The sequence below is a fragment of the Phacochoerus africanus genome, chromosome 2 (assembly GCF_016906955.1).
Source record: "Phacochoerus africanus isolate WHEZ1 chromosome 2, ROS_Pafr_v1, whole genome shotgun sequence".
Taxonomy (NCBI): Eukaryota; Metazoa; Chordata; class Mammalia; order Artiodactyla; family Suidae; genus Phacochoerus; species Phacochoerus africanus.
The window spans coordinates 146,373,470-146,397,720 of record NC_062545.1 but is presented as its reverse complement, the minus strand read 5'-3'; the positions used below and the strand labels follow the sequence as shown (position 1 = coordinate 146,397,720).

General features: G+C 48.5%; 1 protein-coding gene across 1 annotated transcript in view; it reads right to left on the bottom strand.

Moving 5' to 3' along the window:
• The window catches only part of APBA2 (amyloid beta precursor protein binding family A member 2), a 244,275-nt gene extending 228,686 nt beyond the window's left edge, over positions 1–15,589 (bottom strand). Inside the window, exon 1 of the mRNA XM_047766882.1 lies at positions 15,480–15,589. The gene's annotated coding sequence lies outside the window, so the exon portion shown is untranslated. The remainder of the gene's footprint in view (positions 1–15,479) is intronic.
• Positions 15,590–24,251: the final 8,662 nt, after the last annotated feature.

Below are 24,251 nucleotides of genomic sequence, written 5' to 3'. Positions count from 1 at the left end.
TTCATCAATTCCTAAGGAGGGCTGGTTAGATGCTTTATAAAAGATCCCTCTGTTGGATTTTGACTGCTGTGTTCCTTCCAATTAGACTGAAGCTATGGGGTTTGGGGAGAAAAGCCACAGAGGTAATGCACCATCTCCATCATTTCTCTTCCAGGGGTGCACCATCAATGTGTCCATCACTGTTGCTTGACCTGGATTCCCCCAGCTGAGGTGGTGTTCACCAGGTTTCTCCACTGTCAAGTTCCTCCGTCTCCCCCTTTCCACATCCTGAGGTTGTGTCTTTGGAAAGACACAATCAGGTACAGCCCATACTTGAGGAGAGGGGAGTTTTGCCCTTCGATTTCCATCAGGCACCACCAGGGAGAAAAAGAGGGGAGAAGGGGCTGCCCTCCAGGCCACTCAACTCTCCCCTCAGCTCTGATTTCTAAAAAGCTGCCATAACCAAGGCAGCAAGACCTGCAGCTGGAGGGCATTTGTCAAGCTCAGAGAATTTACATTTCTGGATTTCTCAACCAATAACCACACAGATATGACCTGCTCCTAAAATCCCAACTGTGGTTAAAATACTAAGACCACCTCCCCCCCCAGGCAAAGATGCTCTCTGTGTCACAAATACTGGCCAGAGGAGAGGCTGACCAGAGCTGCAGGGCTCCCTGATACACCCTCATCCAAACCCCAGCCTCCACCTGTCCAGGCACCTCCTTAACAGCCCCATTCTGCTCCTCAGGCCACACTGACAAGGCCACCACCCATCCCCACCTCCCTAGCACCAGGACTGGGCCGAGAGTTTAGCAGAGTGGAACCAGGAGCACACATAGGATCTCTGAGCCATAGGTACCCCTCCCCTTCCTCCCTGGCATCTCTGAGGACCACTGTGGAAGAGATGGCCAGCGAAGGCTGTGTGGTGGGGCAAGTGTATTTCAGACAGCAGGAACCAGGCCACGTGGTGAACTCAGATGTGATGAGCACTCACAGGACTCCAGTCCAAAGCAGACAGCGTGGCCCAAGAAGTCAAGGTGGTGTATAGACATGCTGCCACCTCAACTTCTTGGGCCACGCTGCCTGCTATACACAGAAATTGATGGCATTTCTATACACTAACAATAAAAGAGCAGAAAAAGAAATTAGGGAAACAATCCTGTTTACCATTGCATCCAAAAGAATAAAATACCTAGGAATAAACCTACCTAGAGAGACAAAAGACCTGTACTCTAAAAACTATAAGACACTGAAGAAAGAAATCAAAGATGACACAAATAGATGGAAAGACACACCATGCTCTTGGATTGGAAGAGTTAATATTATCAAAATGTCTATACTACCCAAGGCAATATACAGATTCAATGCAATCCCTATCAAATGACCCAGGACATTTTTCACAGAACTTGAACAAAATATGTTAAAGTTTGTTTGGAAGCACAAAAGACCCAGAATAGCCAAAGACATCCTGAAAAAGAAAAATGGAGCTGGAGGAACCAGGCTCCCAGACTTCAGACTATACTACAAAGCAACAATCATCAAAACCATATGGTACTGGCACAAAGACAGAAATAGAGATCAGTGGAACAGACTAGAAAGCCCAGAATTCAACCCACGCACCTACAGCCAACTCATCTATGACAAAGGAGGCAAGGATATACAATGGAGAAAGGACAGCTTGTTCAATAAGTGGTGCTGGGAAAACTGGACAGCCACATGGAAAAGAATGAAATTAGAGCACTCCCTAACACCATACACAAAAATAGACTCAAAATGGATTAAAGACCTAGATAGAAGACCAGACACTATAAAACTCTTAGAGGAAAACATAGGCCAAATCCTCCTTGACATAAACAACAGCAACATCTTCTCAGATCCACCTCTTAGAGTAATGACAATAAAAACAAAAATAAACAAATGGGACCTAATCAAACTGAAAAGTTTCTGCACAGAAAAGGAAACCCTAAACAAAAGAAAAAGACAACCTACAGAATGGGAGAAAATCTTTGCAAGTGAATCAAATGACAAGGGATTAATCTCCAAAATTTATAAACACCTTCTGCAGCTCTATACCAAAAAAACAAATAACCCCATCAAAAAATGGGCAGATGATCTAAACAGACAATTCTCTAAAGAAGACATACAGATGGCCAAAAACACATGAAAAGATGTTCAACATCACTCATTATTAGGGAAATGCACATCAAAACCACTATGAGGTACCACTTTATACCAGCCAGGATGGCCATCATAGAAAAGTCTACTAACAATAAATGCTGGAGAGGGTGTGGAGAAAAAGGAACCCTTTTATACTGTTGGTGGGATTGTAAATTAGTGCAACCACTGTGGAAAGCAGTATGGAGATTCCTCAGAAAACTAAACATAGAACTACCATTTGGTCCAGCAATCCCACTGCTGGGCATCTATCCAGAGAAAACCATGACTTGCAAAGGCACATGTACTCTGATGTTCATTGCAGCACTATTTTCAATAGCCAAGACATGGAAACAACCTAAATGTCCATCAACAGAGGAGTGGATCAAGAAGATGTGGTACATATACACAATGGAATATTACTCAGCCATTAAAAAGAATGAAATACCGGCATTTTTAGCAACATGGATGGACCTAGAAATTATCATGCTAAGTGAAATCAGCTATGCAATGAGACACCAACATCAAATGCTTTCACTGACATGTGGAATCTGAAAAAAGGACAGACTGAACTTCTTTGCAGAACAGATGCTGACTCACAGAAGTGAAAAACTTACGGTCTCCAGAGGAGATAGTTTGGGGGGTGGGAGGAATGTGCTTGGGCTGTGGGATGGAAATCCTGTGAATTTAGATTGTTATGATCATTATACAACTACAGATGTGATAAATTCACTTAATTAAAAAAAAAGAAGTCTAGGTGGTCACCGTGTCGACAGTTGATGACCAGTCTCCCAGGGCAGCGAGAGGGGTGGGAGGACTCAGAAGGCATGCCAGGAAGAGCCATGGGCACAGACGGTGAGGACCTCTAGGATCTTGGCGTGATGGGTAAGGTGGCCTGGAGATCGAGAGCAGAACTCCCACCCACAATATCTGGGCCCATCCAAAGGAGCTGTCCATACACTACTGCTGTCCACACTTTCTTCCTTAAGTTCTTTAGTTTCCCTCTCAGGTGAAGCTGCACAGTGTATGACCCTCAGGAGCTCTGGCTGCTTGTGTCTGGTTCCCTTTAAGCACACAGCCCCTTCTATGCGCAGGAAGAAAAACTCATCTTATGGAGAGAACCTGTCCCTATCAAATACATGTGTATAGATCTTACCATCCTACGTGGGTTTATGGACTCTGATTTCATTTAGGAAATACAGTTTGTATCTAAATATTAATAAGTGTTTGTTGGAAGGGCCAAGTTTAATGATCTCACATTAAATTAAATGTAATCTTGATTTTGATATTATTATTGCAGCAGGAAAGTCAGCCCTGAGTCAGGCAACTGAAAGTTTGCCTTGAAAATTCCAAGGTGATGCAGTGCTCTCTTTACTTTCCTCACTTTTTAATTGCAGTTTAATATATGCACTGAAAAGTTCCATACCATAAATTGGAACCCACCCATGCAAACCACACCCAGATCAAGAAATGGGACACTGTCAGCCCCTCCAGAAGCCCTGCACCGTCCCTGCACACCAGCCCCCCCAATCACCATCTCCCAAGAAAAATCTGACTTTCAACCCCACACAGGAGAGTTGCCTGCCGCCCTTCCTATCAGCAAAGCCATGCAGTAAGGACTCGGGACTCAGCGCCTGGGAGTTTTGCTCAGTATGATGTGGCAGGAGTCATGCGGTCCACAGCTCACACATCCGCTCTCAGCTTGCTGGACAGCCCACACACTGGCGCAGTCTGTTACTGGCGGACATGTGGGTTGTCGGCAGCTTGGCAATGACAACCACACTGCTGTGGACACCCTTGTATGTGTCTTGAGGGCTGTATTAGCTTCCTGTGTGTGGCTCCTGGAACCAGCTGCCACCAACAGGGTGGCTTTAAACAACCTCCTGTTCAGAGATGAGGAATCTGGAAGCGGTTTCAGTGACTGAAACCAAGATGCTGGCAGGGGCTGCCCTTCCTCTGGGGCTCAAGGGGAGAGGACTGCCTCTTCTCGTCGCTGGTGGCTTCCAGTGGTCCCTGACTTGTGGCCACATCACTCCAGTCCCTGCCTCCATGGACACACTGCCTTCTCCTGAGTGTCTGCTCTCCCGCTGCCTCTCCTTTAAGGAGGGCTCTTGCGACAGCAGGCAGGGCTCACCCAGATAATCCAGGATCATTTATCTCAATACCCTCTCTCATGTCCACAGAAACTCCACCATGGATGGTCACATTTCCAGGGTCCAGGGCCTGATGTCTTTAGGAGCCGGCATGCAGCCCACAACAGTGGCCACGTGCACCTTTCACCCAGTTTCATTCAGAGCATGATTGTGGTCAGAGTATGTGCAGTTTTATAGCTTTAGTGATCCTGCAAAACCACTCCCCAAAGTAGCTATTTGAGCTCATACACCTGGATCAATCGTGAGCACTCCAGGGGCTCCACATCCTCTCCGACACCTACTTTCTGTTCTTTTCTAATGTAGGTGGGTGTGTGATGGTATCAAATTGCGGTGGTTAATTTTACAGGCCAACTAAACTGAGCAAGGGGCACCCAGATGAAACACTGTTTCTGGGCACGTCTGTGAGTTTCTGAATGAAATGTGCATTTGCCTCAGTGGACTCAGTAAAGCAGATGCCCTCCCCAAGGGGGGTGGTCAGCATGCAACCCACTGAGGCCTGAAGAGAACAACTCAGGGAGGAAGGAGAAATTCACCCATTTTTTCCTGGCTTGCTGTTGAGCTGGGACCTCTCACTTCATCTGCTGCCCTTAGACTGGGATTCACACCATTTGCTCCCTGGTTCTCAGGTCTTCAGACTCACACTGAACTACACCTGGGCCTCCAGCTTGCAGGTGGGAGCTCATGGGACTTCTCAGCCTCTAATTATGTGGGCTAATTCCTGATAATAAATCTCTCTATATAACACACACACACACAATTGGTTCTGTTACAATTTACTTTGCATTTCCCTGATGATTAACAGAATTGAGGGCCTTTCCATATGGTTATTGGGCCTTAAAAAATTTGTACTGGAGTATAGTTGACTTAAAAAGTTGCGTTAATTTCAGGTGTACAGCAAAGTAAATCAAAGTACATATACCTATTCCTTTTCAGATTCTTTTCCTTATAGGTTTTTACACAGTATTGAGTAAATTTCTCTGTGCTATATGTAGATCCTGGTTGGTTATCTGTTTTATATACAGTAGTGTGTGTCTGTTAATCCCAAACTCCTAATTTATCCCTCCCCCTCCACTTCCCCTTTGTTTGGTTTCTAAATCTTTGAGTGTATTTGTTTTGTAAGTTCTATTGTATCATTTTTTATTAGAGTCCACACATTAGTGATCTATTATAATATTTGTCCTTCTCTGTCTGACTTATTTCACTGAGTATGATAATTTCTAGGTCCATCCACGTTGCCGTAAATGGCATTATTCCATTCTTTTTTATGGCTGAATGATATTCCATTGTGTGTATGTACCACACCTTTATCCATTCTTCAGTCGATGGACATTTAGGCTGCTTCCATGTCTTGGCTACTGTAAATAGTGCTTCAATGAACATTGGGGCGCATGTATCTTTTTGAATTATGGCTTTCTCCAGGTATATGCCCAGGAGTGGGATTTCTGGGTCACATGATAGTTCTATATTTAGTTTTTAAAGAACCTCCATATTATTCTCTGGCTGCACCAGCTTACATTCCCACCAATGGTGGGTTACTGGGTCTTTTTTTTTTGGTGAAATGTCTTTGGCCCCTTTTTCTACTCAGTTCTGTGCTTTTTTAAAAAAAAATAGTACACTATTTTAAGGTAATTTAGTAGGACATCTTCCACTAAACGCATGCGTGTGAGGGGAAAACACGATTTTGGTGTCAGGGCCTGGGACGTGAGGTCCAGATGTGTGTGAGCCATGGGCTGCCATGGATTCTGGACAATGAACACCCACAAGGGCCTCCAGGCCTCTGTCAGCTGGGACAGTTTCCATAATGAAAACACATGAGAGCCTGAAGACCATTGTGGGGAAGAGAGATAAGTGAGACAAAAATCAATCGCACATTAATGTGTTAAGTCTCTATGTCCTTCCTGAAATCAGAGCTGATTTCACTTCAAGGAAGTGATCACTAAATTGGGACATTAAACTCTATCTGTATTTCTATAAATACATGTGGATTTTACGGAATCTTCTGAGTTGGTCAGCAGCAGCTGCTGCCCAAGTCTGAACGGTGACAGCCCATCCTCCAATCTAAGGCTGTGGGTACCGCACATGAGCATGGAGAGCAGCCACACCACCCACACAACTGTTGGCTTTCTGCCGTGAAATATCAGATATTAAATACACCAGAGTCTGGATGTATTTAATACTGTGGCACAACGAGATCAGCAGCCTCTTGGGAGTGCTAGGACACAGGTTCGACCCCTGACCCAGCACAGTGGGCTAAGGATCCAGCATTGCCACAGCTGCAGTGTAGTCATAACTGCAGCTGAGATCTGATCCCTGCCCTGGGAACTCCATATGCCAAAACAAACAAACAAACAAAAAAAAGTACACCAGTGTCTGGCTTCTCTCTATCACTGTTGAGTATGTTGAAAGTATATTGGGACATCAGTCAACATGAACTGCAGCATAATATTAAGTGTTCAGTGGAAACCACCAGGGGATCAAACCCCAGATCCATCCCCCATGTAGCACGCAATCCCCACCCATCCCTGCCTGGCGTAGCCCCTTGGCCCTTGGTGGCAGAAAGGTCCACTCACAGAGAGAGCCTGCCATCAAACACAGCTTTCTCTCAACAAAGCATGACTTCTAATTGCCCACAATTAGCAGGCAGTTTCCAGCACTGGCGCCCAGGAGTAAACAGTGAAGGAAGCATTCGCCAGTGTCCAAGCCAGGTCTCCAAGGGGCCAGGCCATGGGTTTCAGGGAAGGAAGGGTGCCCACCATGTGCCATAGCAAAGACAGGGTCACCGCATCTCCGAAAAGAAGAGTGACTCTAAGACACATTTTCCAACCCATCACTTCAATGAGGATGAAAAGCCCACCAGAGCCTAAAAAGGGAAGAGAGAATATGGGCTGTGGCTGCCCTCCTTGGAGCACTCGGGGCGTGCCAGCCCTCAGAGGCCTCTGGAGCCCAGCTTCTGACCAGTTCCCACTTCTTCCTCATGCCCCCTGCCTGCCCTCTGCACCACTGCTGCAGGGGTCAGTCCCCCAGCCCACAGAGACCCCAAAGCCACCAGGAGCCCTGGCAATTAGGGCGAGGAAGGCTGGCCACTTGGTGGTCACGGTGGCCACTGCAACCCATGTCCCTCTAGACTTTCACGCTCACTGACAATTGGAAAGAAGTTTCCCTGTTTCCCAGCCGTCCCTCACCCCTCATGGTTCCGAGTAAGTCAGCGGAGCCACAAAGGTTAACTCCATGTGAGCAAATTAATAATGTGATTTATGGTTTGTCATGGATTTTGTCGTTCGTGTAGGAGAACAGTGGCAATTTAATCTAGAAAGCCTGTAAATCTCTAAAGGGTAAAATTAAACATCCGAGCTAGTAAGGCCAGGACTTGGCAGCAGCAGCCGTTGACTTCCGCTGCCCCCCCCCAGGCCCTCCCCCAGCCCCCATCACACCCCTCACCTCATCCTTCACAGCCCCTCCCTCAGTCCAAAAGATCATGAAGCTGCGTGACAGAAACACTCTGAAGATACAGCTAGACATCGCTAGGCAGAGTGCATGTCTCCCTCCACAGCAAGGCTCCCCCAGGCCCCCAAGGGCAGCTTAAGCCCCTGGCGGTCAGGACACGCCATCTCCTGCTCTGACCTGCACAAACCACATTATCCTGCTGCCAGTCGATAGGCTCCCACTCCCATGCTGGATGCCCTGCTCCAGGCTGACTCTTTTGCAGACAGGGCTTTTCCGGCCTTAGCTAGGATGGGCAAACCCACCCACTCTTCTAAGATGGGATCCCTGACTCACTTCCCCCAACAACGCAGGGCAATCACAGCTTCCAGCCTGGGCTGCTTCAGGAGTAATTTGGGCCCAGACTTGGACTCTCATGACCTCCCACATTCTCCAGCAGCACCCCTCCATCCTCCTGACACCACCCAGCTCCAAACATGGATCAGAATGATGGAATAGAACAGGCATTCATGAAATACCTGTTGGATGGATGGATGGATGGATGGATGGATGGATGGATGGATGGAGCTCCCTGTAAAGAGGTTGGGGAGTAACTGGATAGACAGGCACCTTCCCCAGGGCTATCACTGCAGAGACTCCACGATCAAAAGGCTGGGAGGTTAACACCAGAGTGGGGAAGGGGCTGCCACTAAGTGTCCAGCACCCCTTTGTTTCCATTATTAGATAAGTCATCATGATGGCTAAAAACAGCAACACATGTAGAGTTGAGTCAGGAGTTCCCAAAGCAAGGAGTGGGGAGAATGCTGCCACATCCAGGGGTCCCCCAAGGCACCTCCTCAATGAAGTCAATGCGAGTCAGAGGTGCCTCTGCCTCTTGCGAGGGGGTGTTACAGCCACTGAAGCACTTCTAAGCCCAGACCAGCCTGTGATCAAGAAGAAAACCATTACTTAACAAAATGCAATTAATTTAAAAGCCGAAATCTGTTAAAGCCCAAAGGAGAGACACAATCAAGAGTTCTTGGTCTGGAAGAGCTTCTGCTCTCAGAGTTTCCAAACCAAGAAAGAGCACAGAGACGTCCCCCAAGAGCAGAAAACAGATGGCACATCCACCCTGCCACATGCTGGCCTGCTCCTGTCAGGCCCCCAAAGGGCGGGGAAAGGCCACAGGCTGAATCTTCAGGGTACACAGAGAAAGGCACATCCAGGAGGAGCTGTGGGTCAGGCCTGTGTAGGAACATGCAATCTAGGGTTCGGGCCAGGCAGGCATTGCCGGGACCCATGGCCAGGACCAACTGCCCAGCAGTCAGCTTCCAGCTCTCACTGTGACCAGTTGGAACCACCCAGAAACCTAAGGTAGCACTTTGTGTCTGAGCCCTGGCAGCAGAGCTGGGGAGACACACACACACACACACACACACACACACACACACCCCGACCACCCAGAAACCTGGCAGCAGAGCTGGGGAGAAACACACACACACACACACACACACCCCAACCACCCAGAAACCTAAGGTAGCACTTTGTGTCTGAGCTGGGGAGAAACACACACACACACACACACCCCATAAGCCCAGTGACTGGCACTGACTGGGCTCTACTGTAACAAACACTCACACACATCTGGTCTCACCATCCTCAACAGCCGAACGGCTGGCGAGGAAGAAACTCCAGACCTCCATGCACTCCTTTTAGAAGGAGTCAAACTTGAAGCAGCCATGCCGGCTGTGGGAACCTTTCTAGAGCTTCTGATTCCCCACCCCTGACAGCTGTCACCAGCTCTGGATAATAGGGACAGATGTTAGAGCACACGGCTCGCTCGTTATATCAAAAGACCGAGGAACGTAAACTGTATTTTATGTTAACACTGTGCGCACTTGCTGCCAGAGGGGACTGAGAAATCCATCATCCCTGAACGCAAGCACTCATTCAACAAGCGGGTCTCCTAGTTTCGAAACAATAGATTCTTCCAAGACAACTGATGGACCCACTGAGGAAGACTACACACCATACTTTTTTTATAAAAATTAGTGATGCATACAACAGTTCAGAGAAATTCATATTTAGAGATTCCTTGCTGGAGGGTCAATTATACAAATGTAAAACCAGTCAAATGAGAAATAAATACATATATTAAAAATACAATTATACCTATATACATATGTATATATCTCCCAACTGAAAATTCTTTTTTTCTTTTTTCCTTTCTTTTTAGGGCCGCTCCTATGGCATACAGAAATTTCTGGCCTAGGGTTGAATCAGAGGTGCAGTTATCGGCCTATGTCACAGTCACAGCAACACCAGATTGGAGCTGAGTCTGCGACCTACACCACAGCTCGTGGCAGTGCTTGATCCTTTAACCCACTGAACCAAGGCCAGAGATCAAACCCTCATCTTCATGGATACTAGCTGGGTTCTTAGCCCGCTGGGCCACAATGGGACCTCCTCAACTGAAAATTCTAAGTGCCAATATTGTTCTCCTACTCATTGACTACTTGCTAATTAAAATTTGTTCAGAACAAGTGCCTGAACATTTCAGAGCCCAGCATCTCTTAATACACTTGATTCCAGGGATAGGAAGTGCAAAGAATCCATACTTTTCTTTTGGCCTCACCCGAGGCACACCAGCCAGGGATGGAACCAGCACTGCAACAGTGAACTGGGCCATGGCAGTGAATACGATGAGCCACAAGGGAAATGAAAAATCCATGGCAGCTTCAAGTGCAAAAAGGAAAACACCTCACAAAACTGCCACCAACGTTAGCTGTGGTCCTTGTCGGCAAGCTCCCAAGAGTGCTTGCTGTCCCCTGAAGGGACCTGGGTCCCCAGTGATGTGTCCATCACTCTCCAACCACCAACCAGAGCTCAAGTCCACTGGTCACCACCATCAGATTTTCTAGGCATAAGTTGAAAATTAAGCCCTCTACATATAACATAAGTGATCATAAGTCCTAGTCATGCCCACCCAGTTTAAAAATTGATCTGATGCAAAATGGGTGCCAGTGGGATGTGGGGGAGAAAAGAGGACAGAGGAGATGGGGGAGGGGGGTCGTGGGCCCCTCTGGCTCGCCAACCAATCCCAGTCCTGAAACAGCAACTGCCTGGTCCTTGGCTTCGTCTCTGCCAAGTGAAGACTTGCTTCTTGGGTTTGCTGGGAAATTATTTAAAACAGCACACATAGGAGTTCCCACTATGGCACAGTGGGTTAAGAATTTAACTGAAGCAACCGAGATCCCTTCAGAGCTATGGGTTTGAACCCAGGCCTGGTGAAGTGGATTAAAGGATCTGGTGTTGCTGCAGGCACAGCTTGGATTCAATCCAGGAACTTCCATATGCCTTCCATTAGAACAGCACTTTAGAGTTTAGGAAGCACTACATTCTCTTCCTAGGTTGTACTTGAAACTAGCAAAGCTGACTCTTCAAACTCCCAGTAAAACAGGAGAAGCCACAGCAAGCCTGAGACCCCGGGCACTCCAGGAAGCTCTGACTGTGAGTAATGTTACTTCAACTCAGTTCAATGCTGGACCTCATCTGTGCCTCAAAACTGCCTCAGCGAGAGCTCTAATGCACATACTACAGATGCTGAGAAAGACATCCAAGGCCAGTGACTCAACCAAGGCCCTAGGGATTTGTGGGGAGGCCAGGATGAGATCCAGCTCTGGTTACTGCAAGGCCCATGCTCCTTCCTACCTCCTGCTGCCTTTCTCCTTAGAAAACCAGGGCACCTTCCTCAGCCAGGCCAGGGCATAGGCAGGGAGAACCAGGAGGGGGAAGGCTCCAGGAAGGGAAGCCTGGCAAACAGGGACAGGCAGAGCGGCTGGGAGCCCGGAGACGCTGGGTCTGACATAAGGTAAAAGACAAGTTTAGAAACATCCAGATGGAGGAGGAAGGGAACCTGGGCAAGAAGAGGCCTCATTCCCAGCACATCCGTAACCCAGGCTGATGGCAGGGACAGCCCGACCGCAGCCTATCCAAACAACCGAAAATCCAAAAGGGAGTTCCGTGAAGAATCAGACACCCACTCCCTGGGCTGGACTGCATTCCCAGCCACGTTCTCTTCTGACCTACATGAAATCTGACCCACCCCCTACGAGGCCACAGCTCTCTCCTGCCTGACCACTGCATGCAAGATTCTGTTCTAGGTCCTAGGAGGGATCCAGTGGTAACTCAGTTCCAGTGCTAGGTCTCAGGAAACGGAGAGCTGGGTACCAACCTTGTCCGGAACGAAGAATGGGGCTTCTCTTGGGGTTTCATTTATTCATTCATTCATTCACCCCAAGTAGTAGCATTGAGGGTCTATGAGGTGCCAGGCACTGTTCTAGCGGCTAGGGATACAGATGTCAACAAAGTCTTTAAGTTAGAATGGTAAGAGACAGAATAAACAAAGTATATAAATGACAAATGGTGTTAAGTAGTAAGAAGAAATACAAAGCAAAGTTAACAAGAAAAGGAGAAGTGATGCCAATTTTATGTAAGCTGATCAGGAAGCTGAAATATAAACAGAGAAGTACATGAGAGTGGCTATCTGAAGGAGGCTTGTGCCAAGGAGAGGGAACAGCAGGTGCAAAGGCCCTGGGGCAGGCAGGAGCTTGGCGAACTCGAAGACCAAGGGACAAGAGGGAAAGAGCCTATATTCATCTGGGATCATTAAGGATGGAGCCAGGGCCCCAAGCCGAGGTGGCAAATGGGGATGAGGTGGGGAAAACCCAAGGCAAGCCTAGGCAATGAGCCTGTCCGATCAAAGCCTGGACAGCATGGCTGGGAGTGAGGAAGGGAACTGGAAAAAAATCAGGCTGAAGAATGTGGGTATGGAATGGGCACTGGGGAGCCACCGAGGGCTTGAGCAAGGAATGCCAGACCAGGCCCTGACCTGCAGAGGGACCAACCTGGGAAACCCTGCAGCTGGCACAGAAATCCTAAGTCACAGAGTGAAAGCACCCACCAAAGTGGAGGGTCCTCAAACAGACTCGGGTAATTTCAAATCACCCAGAGAGAGCCAGTGAGGTCACTGTTCTCCCTGGGCTACCCTGTGCGTCCCAGAGGACAGGGCAAGCAGAGGAATGGCTGCAAGAGAAGTGAGAGAAGACAGCACCCACGACAGCTGACTCAGCCCATGCCTGCAGGCTGCTCCGAAGCACCAGCTGGACAGGACCCAGGCGGTGGGTGGGACCTCAGGAGGGGAAATAGCCAGAGAATCCTCCCTGTGGGCACACGCCTGACCACCCACCAGCAACCACCAACAGGGCATCTGGGCCCCCACTTGGTGAGAAGTCATCTCAAACATGACATGACCTATGTCTCAGATAGAGATGCCAGTGCCCACATCACACCCCACCTGCTATATGTCCCCTTCCCAGCAAGGTCACTGCAGCCCTAGGCTCTCTCCCACTCTCTCAAGGCCAGGCAGGCATGCTGGTTCCTGCCACTTGGTTTGGAAAGCCCTTTGAGGCCAGTTCAGGGTCTCTGTGCCCATCTTTCTACCCTTTTCATCTCCCCAACAATAAAGGTTGCTCCAAGACATCAGACCCTACTGTCGCCAGAGGCCCTTGCCGTTGCAACATGGGCCAGGTGTGCAGGGTCAAGGATGAAGGAATGCCCAGAAGGAGCTGAGGCCTAAAGGGCACTTGTGCTCCCGGGTTCCCCACTGCCAGCCAAGCCTCACAGCCACCCAGTTCAAACAAAGCCCAGCCTGATGCCAACCTCTTCATCACATGTGTTTTTCCTCTGAGTTCCTCAGCTGTGTCTAGGAAAAATCAAGGTGTTCTGGCGCTCCCTCTCAGCTTCCAGGGGTGTGACTGGTGCCTTTTACAATTATCTTTTATTTTTATCTAGCATTTCTTAGCTTGGCTGGCAAATTAGATTATTTATGCACCTCCATTTTACAATCCATCCCCACCACTTATTCCTGTGAAACTAAAAAAATATGATTTTTTAGAAGGTTAGAAGTACTCAAGGGACAGTCACACCAACAAGTTAACAAGGCACAACTCCAGTCAGGAGTGCCCGAGAAAGCAAGTGATGTAAAAGAGAGTAAGAAACTGACTATCACTGGCTTTGCCTGCCTGTCAGCGCCCACCCTGCCTCTCACACTCACATTCATGCACGCGTGTGCACACACACACACACACACACACACACCATCTGGTTCAGCCTGCACTTCTCCCAGGCAAAGAAGCCTGGTACCCTGGAGATGGAAAGGCAGGCAATGGAGGAGGGGCATGACTGTGCTCCCCAACCAATGACCAGAGGTCTGGAGGGACAGGCCCCACAAAAGACCTTCAGGGGCCTCCATCCCTAGGGCCACCACCCAGACCTGGCCCAACTCTGGAGATCACTCAAGGGTCTCTCCACCGGTGCTGGTGGTGCCCACTAGGGAAGCTGCCAACTTAGCAACCTGACCATCAGCAAGCTCCAACTTGTCCATGAATACCCTGGATGCTATCCCCAATTCCAGCAGGCTCCCTGCGGGTGTCATCCTCCGCCCAAGAGACCCCCTCAGGCCAGGCTGCAGATGGAAGCAACAAGAACAGACAGACACCCAGGAGTGAGGGCACAGGGCAGGGCGTCCTAGAAGCTCTCGGCTGGGAAACCCGACCGTGTCCCCTGCAGGGCGGACGCCACCCGCGAGAAGGGGAGAAGCCCCCCACTTCACCTCACCAGAGGAATGGCTAACCCAGAGGCCTGAGAAAGGAACCATAATATACATCAAATGTGTAAGCAGGAAAAGCTGTCCTGTTTCCATCCCCAAAGCTTTCAGGTCATTATTTCTAAAACCACTGTTTTTCTCAAAGAAAGAGAGAAGGGGGTAAATTCTCAGAAGGACAGAGGCTGAGGAGGTCAGGGACAGCTCAGCCCACAGGATGAAGGGCACAAAGGAGATGCCCGGTTTGGGGTACTTGACGGTCCTCATGACCATTTGTGAGTTCGCTTAACCACAGATTTGAGTCTGGTCCCCGTCAGGCCATATCTGAATAGATCCAAAAAAAAATTAAGTCTTCCTTCTGCAAGTAAATACTAAGTTGAAACCAGCAGGCTCAATTCAGCCTTCCTCTCAGCGAGGCTTGGGCAGGGCGGACCCCTTGCGACCCTCCCTCGGCAAGTTCGGCCCCGGTCTTGGCACACCGAGGCCCGCCCCATGCCGCCCGGCCTGGGCTGCACACAGCCCAGCTTGAGGGGCGGGGGGGCTTGCCGTTCGCCTTGACCCTCAGTGGCCCAATTTCCCGGTAGCAGTCAGGCGAGGGGGAAGGGACTGGACCGATGGGGCAGGTCTGTGCCGCGCCCCCAGCCCCGAGCGCCGCCCAGGGGAACCGGGCTGTGGAATTTTTAACTGAGGAGTTTCTCCCGCTGGGCCTCATTATAATGGGAAAGGGGGAGGGTTCAAAGATTGGGGCTCGGCCTCCCGGGAGGAAGGGAACCCAGAAACGACCCCAAACTCGGGAGTTGCCGCCCGCACTGGGACTCGGTGCCAGCGCTGAGCGGGGCCGCGGAACGCTCTAGCGGAACGGCCACCAGGTAGAACCCGCACGGGCAGCCGGCGCCCGCCCGCGCCCCTGTTCTGCGCCGGTAGTCCTCGGCGCGGCGCCCCCCGCCGGGGATGCGCGAGCAGCCCTCTCGGCCCCGCCGCGCCCGCCCGCCGGTCTGCACCCCCTGACTCCAAAGGCGCCGCCCGATCGCGCCCACAGCCCTCGCGCCGGCCCGGGCGCCCCCAGGCTGCGGCCGCGGGCGATTCGGGTGGCCCGGTCCCTTGCTTACCTGGCTTGTGCGCGGGGCCGCACGGGTGCACCGCTGCCGCCGCCGTTCAATCCGCGAGGCCAAGCGCGGAGCCGCTGCAGCAGCTCTTTGTGAGCCGCGCACTGAGATGCTGCCGAGCCCGGGAAGCTGAATAGCGGCGGGCGCGCCCCGGACGCGGCGTACGGCACGCAGGGCCGCCCCTGCCCGGCGCACGCGGCGCGGCCCCCGGGCGCACCTCGCACCGGCCTGCGGCTGGCCGCCCGTGCCCCGCCCCGCCCGGCCTCGCCCGCGGCCCCCGCTTGGAGAGAGTGCGCGGCGGGAAGACAGAAGACAAAGATGCGTGCGCGCCCAGCCCCCTCCTCACCCCACCCCCAAACGCGGTGCTGGGACAGTCGGCGAGGCGGCGCACCTGGGGTCCGAGTCTTGAGGGGCCGGCCTCGAGGCCGAGGCCCGGAGCCCAGCTCTGGAAGCCGCGGCGCCCTCAACTGTCCCGGGCCGTAGGGAGCACACAGATTCCCGGGCGAGCCCCAGCCCTGTGGGATCCAGAGCTGTTCAGATCTGGTCCTCTGGCGGATGAAACAGGTGACAGGGAGGCTCCTCTGCGCCCGCACCTGCCCCCGGCTCCACGCTGCCCCCTGGTGGGCTTGTGAGCGCTTGCGGCGGAGGGTGCCGGCGATCGAGCCCTGCTCAGCCCAGCTTGGCCGCGTGCGAGGAGGGGACCCCAGGCGAGAAGTACTTGGGGGAATAGCGGCCTGGGAGAGCCCTTTCTGGAAAGGAAGCCCCCTGCCCCATTTGCATTCCAGGTCCTTGGGAACCATTTCATCGTCCTCTTACTAATATCCTGTGCAGCCTTAGCCTTGATCACTTGCCTCCCATCCGGCAGGGCCTCGCCCCAGCCCTTTCCCTCCTAGCCGTCCTGAATGGAGAGGACCCAAAACTCTTCCACTACCAGGTGGCCACACACATCTCAAAGAGGAGAGGTGATCCATCCCCACAGTGCAGATAACACCCCGGAAGCCTTAGAAGGTTGTGCCAGGATGCTGGTGTCACCTTGAACCCTCTGGTCCTTTCAGTCCTTCACTGTCGTGGTAACCTGCAGCCTCTACCTGGACAAGTGCACAGGGTGCTTTGTCTGTTGAGCTAGGCCCTAGTGCCTCCTCCACTCAAATCTTGATTATTTGCCTTCTGTTTTCTCTTCTTTGGGCCGGCTTAAGGTGATGCTATGGTGGGGGAAATTCTGAAGAGGAGTTCCAAGGAAGAGGAGGCCTGGGTGGGCCTTCTCCTGCTGCCCTGAGGAGGAGGCCTGGGTGGGCCTTCTCCTGCTGCCCTGAGGAGGAGGCTTGGAAAAAGCTAAATCCCCAGCTGGACCAGCACAGACTTGGTGTGGACTTCCTGTCGGTGGGTGAGTTAAGGGCTTTCTTCCCTCCCCACTCCCCAGCTTACCCCTCCACCCCCAACACTCACCCTCACCTCGAGGGCCAGAACCTCCAGTTGGCCCGATGGGTGGTCCTAGTAGGGCAGCTTTGCAGCTGAAGCACCAAAAGAAGCCTGCAAAGGCAAATCCCAGAAGCAGGCCAGGGGTGGGCTCCTGACCCATCCCCCTGGCCTCTGAGGTGAACTGTCTTTACTGTAGGTTGTGTTCGCTGCTTCCCAAGGCAAGCTCTGGGCTAACCACCACCATTAGATGACCCCCTCCCCCGCCCCAATTCCTGCACACAGGAGCAATGGTAGCTGATGTTCATGGTCCATGGGGTCAAAGGCACAGGCCTGCCCCAGCCTCACCCAGGACTCCTAAGTCTGCTGGGCCCAAGCAAAGCATCACTATTCAGAGAATTTTTAAAGAATCTTGGAGTAGGGAAGGCTCTTTTCAGTATTCCACAAAATTGAAAAGCCGTGATGTAAAATACTGCTAAATGGGACTTTGGGGAAATCCCTGCATGGCAATCACTATCATAAGCAAAGTCAACAACAAAACAGGAACAAAATATTTGCAACTCATTTCACCAACAGTTAATTTCCTTAAAATATAGATAGCATCTTGAAATAGATAAAAAGAATAATTCAGGAGTTCCCATTGTGGCTCAGCCTGTTAAGAACTCCACATAGTGCGTCTTGAGGATGCGGATTCAATCCCTTGCCTTGCTCAGTGGGTTAAGGATCCGGTGTTGCCGCAAGCTGCAACATAGATTGCAGATTCAGCTCAGATCTGGTTGTTGCTGTGGCTGTGGTGTCGGCTGGTAGCCGCAGCTACGACTGGACCCCTAGCCTGGAAACTTCCAAATGCCACAGGTGCAGCTGTAAAAAGAAAAAAAAAGAACAAAGGAACAACTCAATAGAAAAAAACAAAGGTATGAGTTCCAGTTGTGGTTCAGTGGTTAATGAACCTGACTAGTATCCATGAGGACTTGGGTTAGATCCCCGGCCAGATAGTTCATGGGGAGGAAAGTACAAATGACTCAAACATCTGAAAAGATATCTTCCTTATTCAAAATAAGAAATGCAAATTAACACTGCATCTAAATGCCATGGTTTTTAGGTATCAGAGGCCCAGAAGTACAATAACACGATATATTCCAGAGGGCAAGGGGAAGCAGTAACTCTTGCACTGCCTGGAGAGTGTAAATCAGCACAACTTCCATGGAGAAATATTAGACCACTTCTATCAAAATTACAAATGCACAAGCCCTTTGACCTAAGAACTCTATTTGTAAAAGTTGTCAAACATGTATACCATGCATGTGCAAAATTTCCGTATTATTTTGTAGTTAATCACTGTGTTATTGTGTTGCAAATGACTGCAGAATAGCCTCAATATTCACAAATGGGAGACTGGAGACTGTTTAAAAACGTGAGGGCACACCCAAACACCGAAGTGAAAGGAGAAACAAGGAACCATATGATGAATTAACATGGAAGATTCAAAATAGATTGTTAACTGAAAGCACAAAGAGTAGAAGATGTGTTCAGTGTACCAACATGTGTAAAAAAAACAGAAAAGGGAGAAGAATGAGCATACACGTGCTTGTGCTTGTGTGCAGTTGTACGACCTCTTTGGAAAGATCACAAGAAACTCATAAATGTAGCTAGGGCAGGAATCACAAGAATACTTTTCTTATTAAAATAGAGATTATTCCTCTATTTCTTTCTTTTTTTTTTTTTTGGCTACACCTGAGGCATGCAGTGACCAAGCCAGATGAAATCCTTAACCTGCTATGCCACCAGGGAACTCCTACCTTTTTTTCTTTCTTTTCTTTTCTTTTCTTTTCTTTCTTTCTTTCCATTTATTTATTTATTTATTTATTTATTTATTTATTTATTTATTTATTTATTTATTTTGCTTTTTAGGGCCATACCTGTGGCATATGGAAGTTCCCAGGCTAGGGGTTGAATCAGAGCTACAAGGGCCGGCCTACACCACAGCCACAGCCACACAAGATCCGAGCTTCATCTGTGACCTACACCACAGTTCACGGCAACGCCGGATCCTTAACCTACTGAGCAAGGCCGGGAATCAAACCTGCATCCTCATGGATCCTAGTCGGGTTCATTACCTCTGAGCCATGACAGGAACCCCTATCTTTTCTATTTTTGAAGTATATAAAGTTATTATCAATCCCAAAGCAAAATGTGGAAATTATCATTCATAACCCTGGTTCTTAACCCTTTGGAGACCTCTGAAATCTCTAGTCCCTTTCCCCAAGGGAAGAAAATAGACCCTCTGATGCCACTAAATTAGATGCCTCTGTGAGTGTAGCATTAAACCACTGGCTTTGCCACCTACTGCCACTTAGTGGCAGTATTCATGAATTGCAGGCTTGGTGCCAATCCCATTCAGTGAAGAGAAGGAAGGAAAGCCAGGCCAGAATTCCCACAAGACAGGAAAGTGGAGCCAAAAACCTGTCAATTCCTCAGCACTTGGCATAACTTAGTTTTTAAAAATAATGCATGCCTTCCTTATATAGGACAGAAGATTAATGCTCTGCCTCATAGGCTGGGGAGGGCATTTCCCCAATGACAGTCTACTAATTTTTCTTTCATTCCTAGGCTGAGTATAAGTGCATTTGATTGACAAAGGTGTGTCCTCTCTCTGTGAGGATACAGAACAATGCTCCATAAAGTCACCACTCGGCACTGGCCTCACTGGGACTCGCCCCTCATCAGCATTAAGTACTTGGGATCATCTTCCTACCCCTCATGCTGTGCAGTCAATAGTGCCCTGAACTGGGAGCCAGGGCTCCTATGTCCTGGTCCCAGCTAAGGCACCAGCCAGGACAGGGCTTTGGGTAGATCACCAGGGCCTCCGTGGCACAGTTTCCTCCTCTGTTCAGATGAGGGAGTTGGCCTCAAAAAGCCCCAAGCTCCAGGGTGAAACCACCCCCAGGGGTATCTTTGATTTTCTTAGCTTCAGGACCTAAGTCCCTGGGGAAATTCACTAAGAGATCACAATCTAATGTAATGGGAAATTCACTAACAGTTAACACTCCTTTACTTTAACACAGAGAGAGGTGGTGTGGAAATGCCTTTGCCAACCATGGAAGCAATGGACCTTCTCCCAAAATAAATAGTGTTGATTTTTTTCGCCTATTTTATTTTTTATTTTCACTTTTTAGGGCCAAAGCTACAGCATATGGAAGTTCCCTGGCTAGGGGTCAAATCGGAGCTGCAGCTAGCAGCCACAGCATTGTGGTATCCAAGCTGCATCTGCAACTTACGGCTCAGGGCAACACTGGATCATTGACCCACTGGTTGAGGCCAGGGATCAAACCCACATCTTCATGATACTAGTTGGATCTGTTTCTTCTGCACCACAATAGCAGAAGAAACTCCCTATTTTATTTTATTCTTTCATAATTAAAAAAAAATTAAAGTATAGCTGATTTGCAATGTTCCGTCAATTTCTAATGTACAGCAAAATGATCCAGTTGTACATATATATACGTTCTTTTTCTCATATTATCTTTTTTTTGGGGGGGGGTCTTTTTAGGGCCACGACTGCAGCATGTGGAGATTCCCAAGCTAAGGGTCGAATCGGAGCTGCAGCAGCTGGCCTACACCACAGCTCACAGCAACGCCAGATCCTTAACCCACTGAGTGAGACCAGGGATCAAACTTGTGTCCTCATGGATGTTAGATTCATTTCCACTGAGCCACGACAGGAACTCCCTTTTTCTCATATTATCTTACATCATGTTCTATCACATGGATATAGTTTGCTGTGTACCCTCGTTGCTTATCCATTCTAAATGTAGTAGTTAGCATCTACTAACACCAAACTCCCAGTCCGTCCCACTACCTCTCACTCCCTCTCACTCCCCCATGGCAACCACAAGTCTGTTCTCCATGTCTGTAAGTCTGTTTCTGTTCTATAGATAGGCTCATTTGTGCCATATTTTAGATTCCACATATAAGTGATATCATATGGTGTCTGTATTTCTCTTTCCGACTTACTTCACTTAGTATGAGAATCTTTAGTTCTATATCCATGTTAAGGCAAATGGCATTACTTCATCCTTTTTTATGGCTGAATGGTATTCCATTGTGTATATGTACCACATCTTCTTAATCCATTCATCTGTCCATTCATGGACATTTAGATTTTTTCATTGTTCTGGCTATTGTGAATAGTCCTGCTAGGAACATAGGGGTGCATGTGTCTTTTTTTTTTCTTTTTTTTTTTTTTTGCTATTTCTTGGGCCACTCCCGCGGCATATGGAGGTTCCCAGGCTAGTGGTTGAATCGGAGCTGCAGCCACTGGCCTACACCAGAGCCACAGCAATGCCAGATCCGAGCCGCATCTGCAACCTACACCACAGCTCACAGCGACGCCGGATCGTTAACCCACTGAGCAAGGACAGGGCCCGAACCTGCAACCTCATGGTTCCTAGTCGGATTCGTTAACCACTGCGCCACGACGGGAACTCCGCATGTGTCTTTTTGAATTGTAGTTTTGTCCAGATACATGCCCCGGAGTGGGATTGCTAGATCGATCATATGGTACTTCTATCCTTAGTTTTCTGAGGAAACTCCATACTGTTTTCCATAGTGGTTGTACCAATATACATTCCTACCAACAATGTAAGAGGGTTCCCTTTTCTCCACATCCTCTCTAGCATTTGTTATTTGTAGACATTAATTTTTTTATTTTTCCTTTTTTATACTCAGTGAATTTTATTACATTTATAGTTATACAACAATCATCACAACCAAATTTTACAGCATTTCCATCCCAAACCCTCAGTGCATCCCCCCAAACCCCAACCTGTCTCCTCTGGAAACCATTAAGTTTTTCAAAGTCTGTGAGTCAGTATCTATTCTGCAAAGAAGTTCAGTCTGTCCTTGTTTTACATTCCACATGTAAGTGATACCATTTGATGTTGGTGTCTCATTGTCTGACTGACTTCACTTAGCATGATAATTTCTAGGCCCATCCAAGTTGCTAAAAATTCCGGTATTTCGTTCCTTTTAATGGCTGAGTAATATTCCATTGTGTATATGTACCACTTCTTCTTTATCCACTTCTCTGTCGATGGACATTTAGGTTGTTTCCATGTCTTGGCTATTGAAAATAGTGCTGCAATGAACATCAGAGTACATGTGCCTTTGCAAGTCATGGTTTTCTCTGGATAGATGCCCAGGAGTGGGATTGCTGGATCAAATGGTAGTTCTATTTTTAGTTTTCTGAGGAATCTCCGTACTGCTTTCCACAGTGGTTGTACCAATTTACATTCCCACCAACAGTATAAAAGGGTTCCTTTTTCTCCACACCCTCTCCAGCACTTATTGTTAGTAGACTTTTCTATGATGGCCATCCTGGCTGGTATAAGGTGGTACCTCATAGTGGTTTTGATGTGCATTTCTCTAATAATGAGTGGTGATGAACATCTTTTCATGTGTTTTTGGCCATCTGTATGTCTTCTTTAGAGAATTGTCTGTTTAGATCATCTGCCCATTTTTTGATGGGGTTATTTGTTTGTTTTTTTGGTATAGAGCTGCAGAAGGTGTTTATAAATTTTGGAGATTAATCCTTTGCCAGTCAAATCATTTGCAAATATTTTCTCCCATTCTGTGGGTTGTGTAGACTTAATAATGGCTATTCTGACCACTTTGAGATGATACCTCATTATAGTTTTGATTTGCATTTCTCTAATAATTAGTGATGTTGAGCATTTTTCATGTCTTTTTTGTCTATCCGTATGTCTTCTTTGGAGAAATGTCTATTTAGGTCTTCTGCTTATTTTTCAATTGGGATATTTTGTTTTTCTACTGTTGAGTTGTATGAGTTGTTTATATATTTGGGAAATTAAGCCCTTATTGGTTGCATTATTTGCAACTATCTTCTCTCATTCTGTAGGTTGTTTTTTCATTGTTGTTCTTTTTTTTTTTTTTTTTTTTACTGGTTTCCTTTGCTGTGCAAAAGCTTATAAGTTTGATTATGTCCCATTTGTTTATTTTTATTTTTGTTTCTATTGCCTTGGGAGTGTTTGGTTTTTGTTTTTTGATTTTTTTTTTTTTACCAATTTTGGGACACAGATTCTGCAGCAGAATCCAGCCTTTATAGCAATAGGTGGATTATTATAAACTATGAAGTCTCTGACACTCCAGATCCAGGCTTTCAGTGACCACACAAACAGATTGCAGAACACCAGTATCTGCCAAAGTAAATGGGGCAGGGACCTCTGAGGAGGGGTCCCATGTGGGTAAGGGAGGCATCTGAGGAAAGCAGTGGTTTGTTGTTTTCTTGAGAAGTTACCTACTGCACTCTGGTAAAGATTGGGGGGTGAAAAATCACCACAGTGCAAGCCTCCTTTATTCTAGAGACTCTGTCATGTAGGTAATAGAGGGGAGTCTATGTTCATACCATCCTGAATGCACCCGATCTCGTCCGATAATAGAGGGGAAGTAGTACAGGCCAAAAAGTGTGGCTATAGCTCTTGTGTGAGGGGTTGATGGTATGAAGGTGACAGAGTGAAGAGAGCTAGGCTCCTGTCATACAGATGGTCCCTTGAGCCTGTCTGATTAGGAGGAATGAGGTGCAGCATCATAATCTCGTTGAGGGGGAGAGTGGGCAGATTATGGCCATTACATGATTTGGGTCCAGGGTAGGGGTGGGGGAGTGTTGGAAGTGGGTCATTCTTCACACAGAGGTCAGACTTCTTGGGAGGGATGGACCTCCAAGCCAGATCCAAGCCATGTCTGTGACCTACACCCCAGCTCACGGCAATGCCAGATCCTTAACCCACTGTTCAAGGCCAGGGATTGAACCCGCAACCTCCTGGTTCCTAGTCAGATTCGTTTCTGCTGCACCATGATGGGAACTCCCACATTCCCTTTCTTATATTATCTTCCATCATGGTCTATCCCAAGAGACTAGATATAGTTCCCTGTGCTGTACAATAGGATCTCATTTATTTGCATGATCATTTGATTAACAGTTCAGTCTCTCCCCACCCCACTGGCTCTGCTTTGGACCACATGAGGCACATCCTCAGCTTCTGGCCCAGTGCCTGGCACACAGTAGGCCCTGAGTAACCATGTGTTAACAAACACAGGGAAGAAAAACATTGAAGGAGCATCTCAAGGTGGTCCTGTCCCCAAAGGCCTGACCTGGTACCTCTGGACCCCCTCCCCACTGACCACCTAAACTTTGTCTCCAGCAAGGCCCTGTTGTCACTTGGGTAGGTTTATCCAAAGGGCATGTGGGGTTTCAGCAACAATTGAAAGAGTGAAGAAAAGGTGTTGTTTAAGCCGCCCAGGTTGTGGTCCTTGGCTGTGGCAGCCCTAGGGAACCAAGAC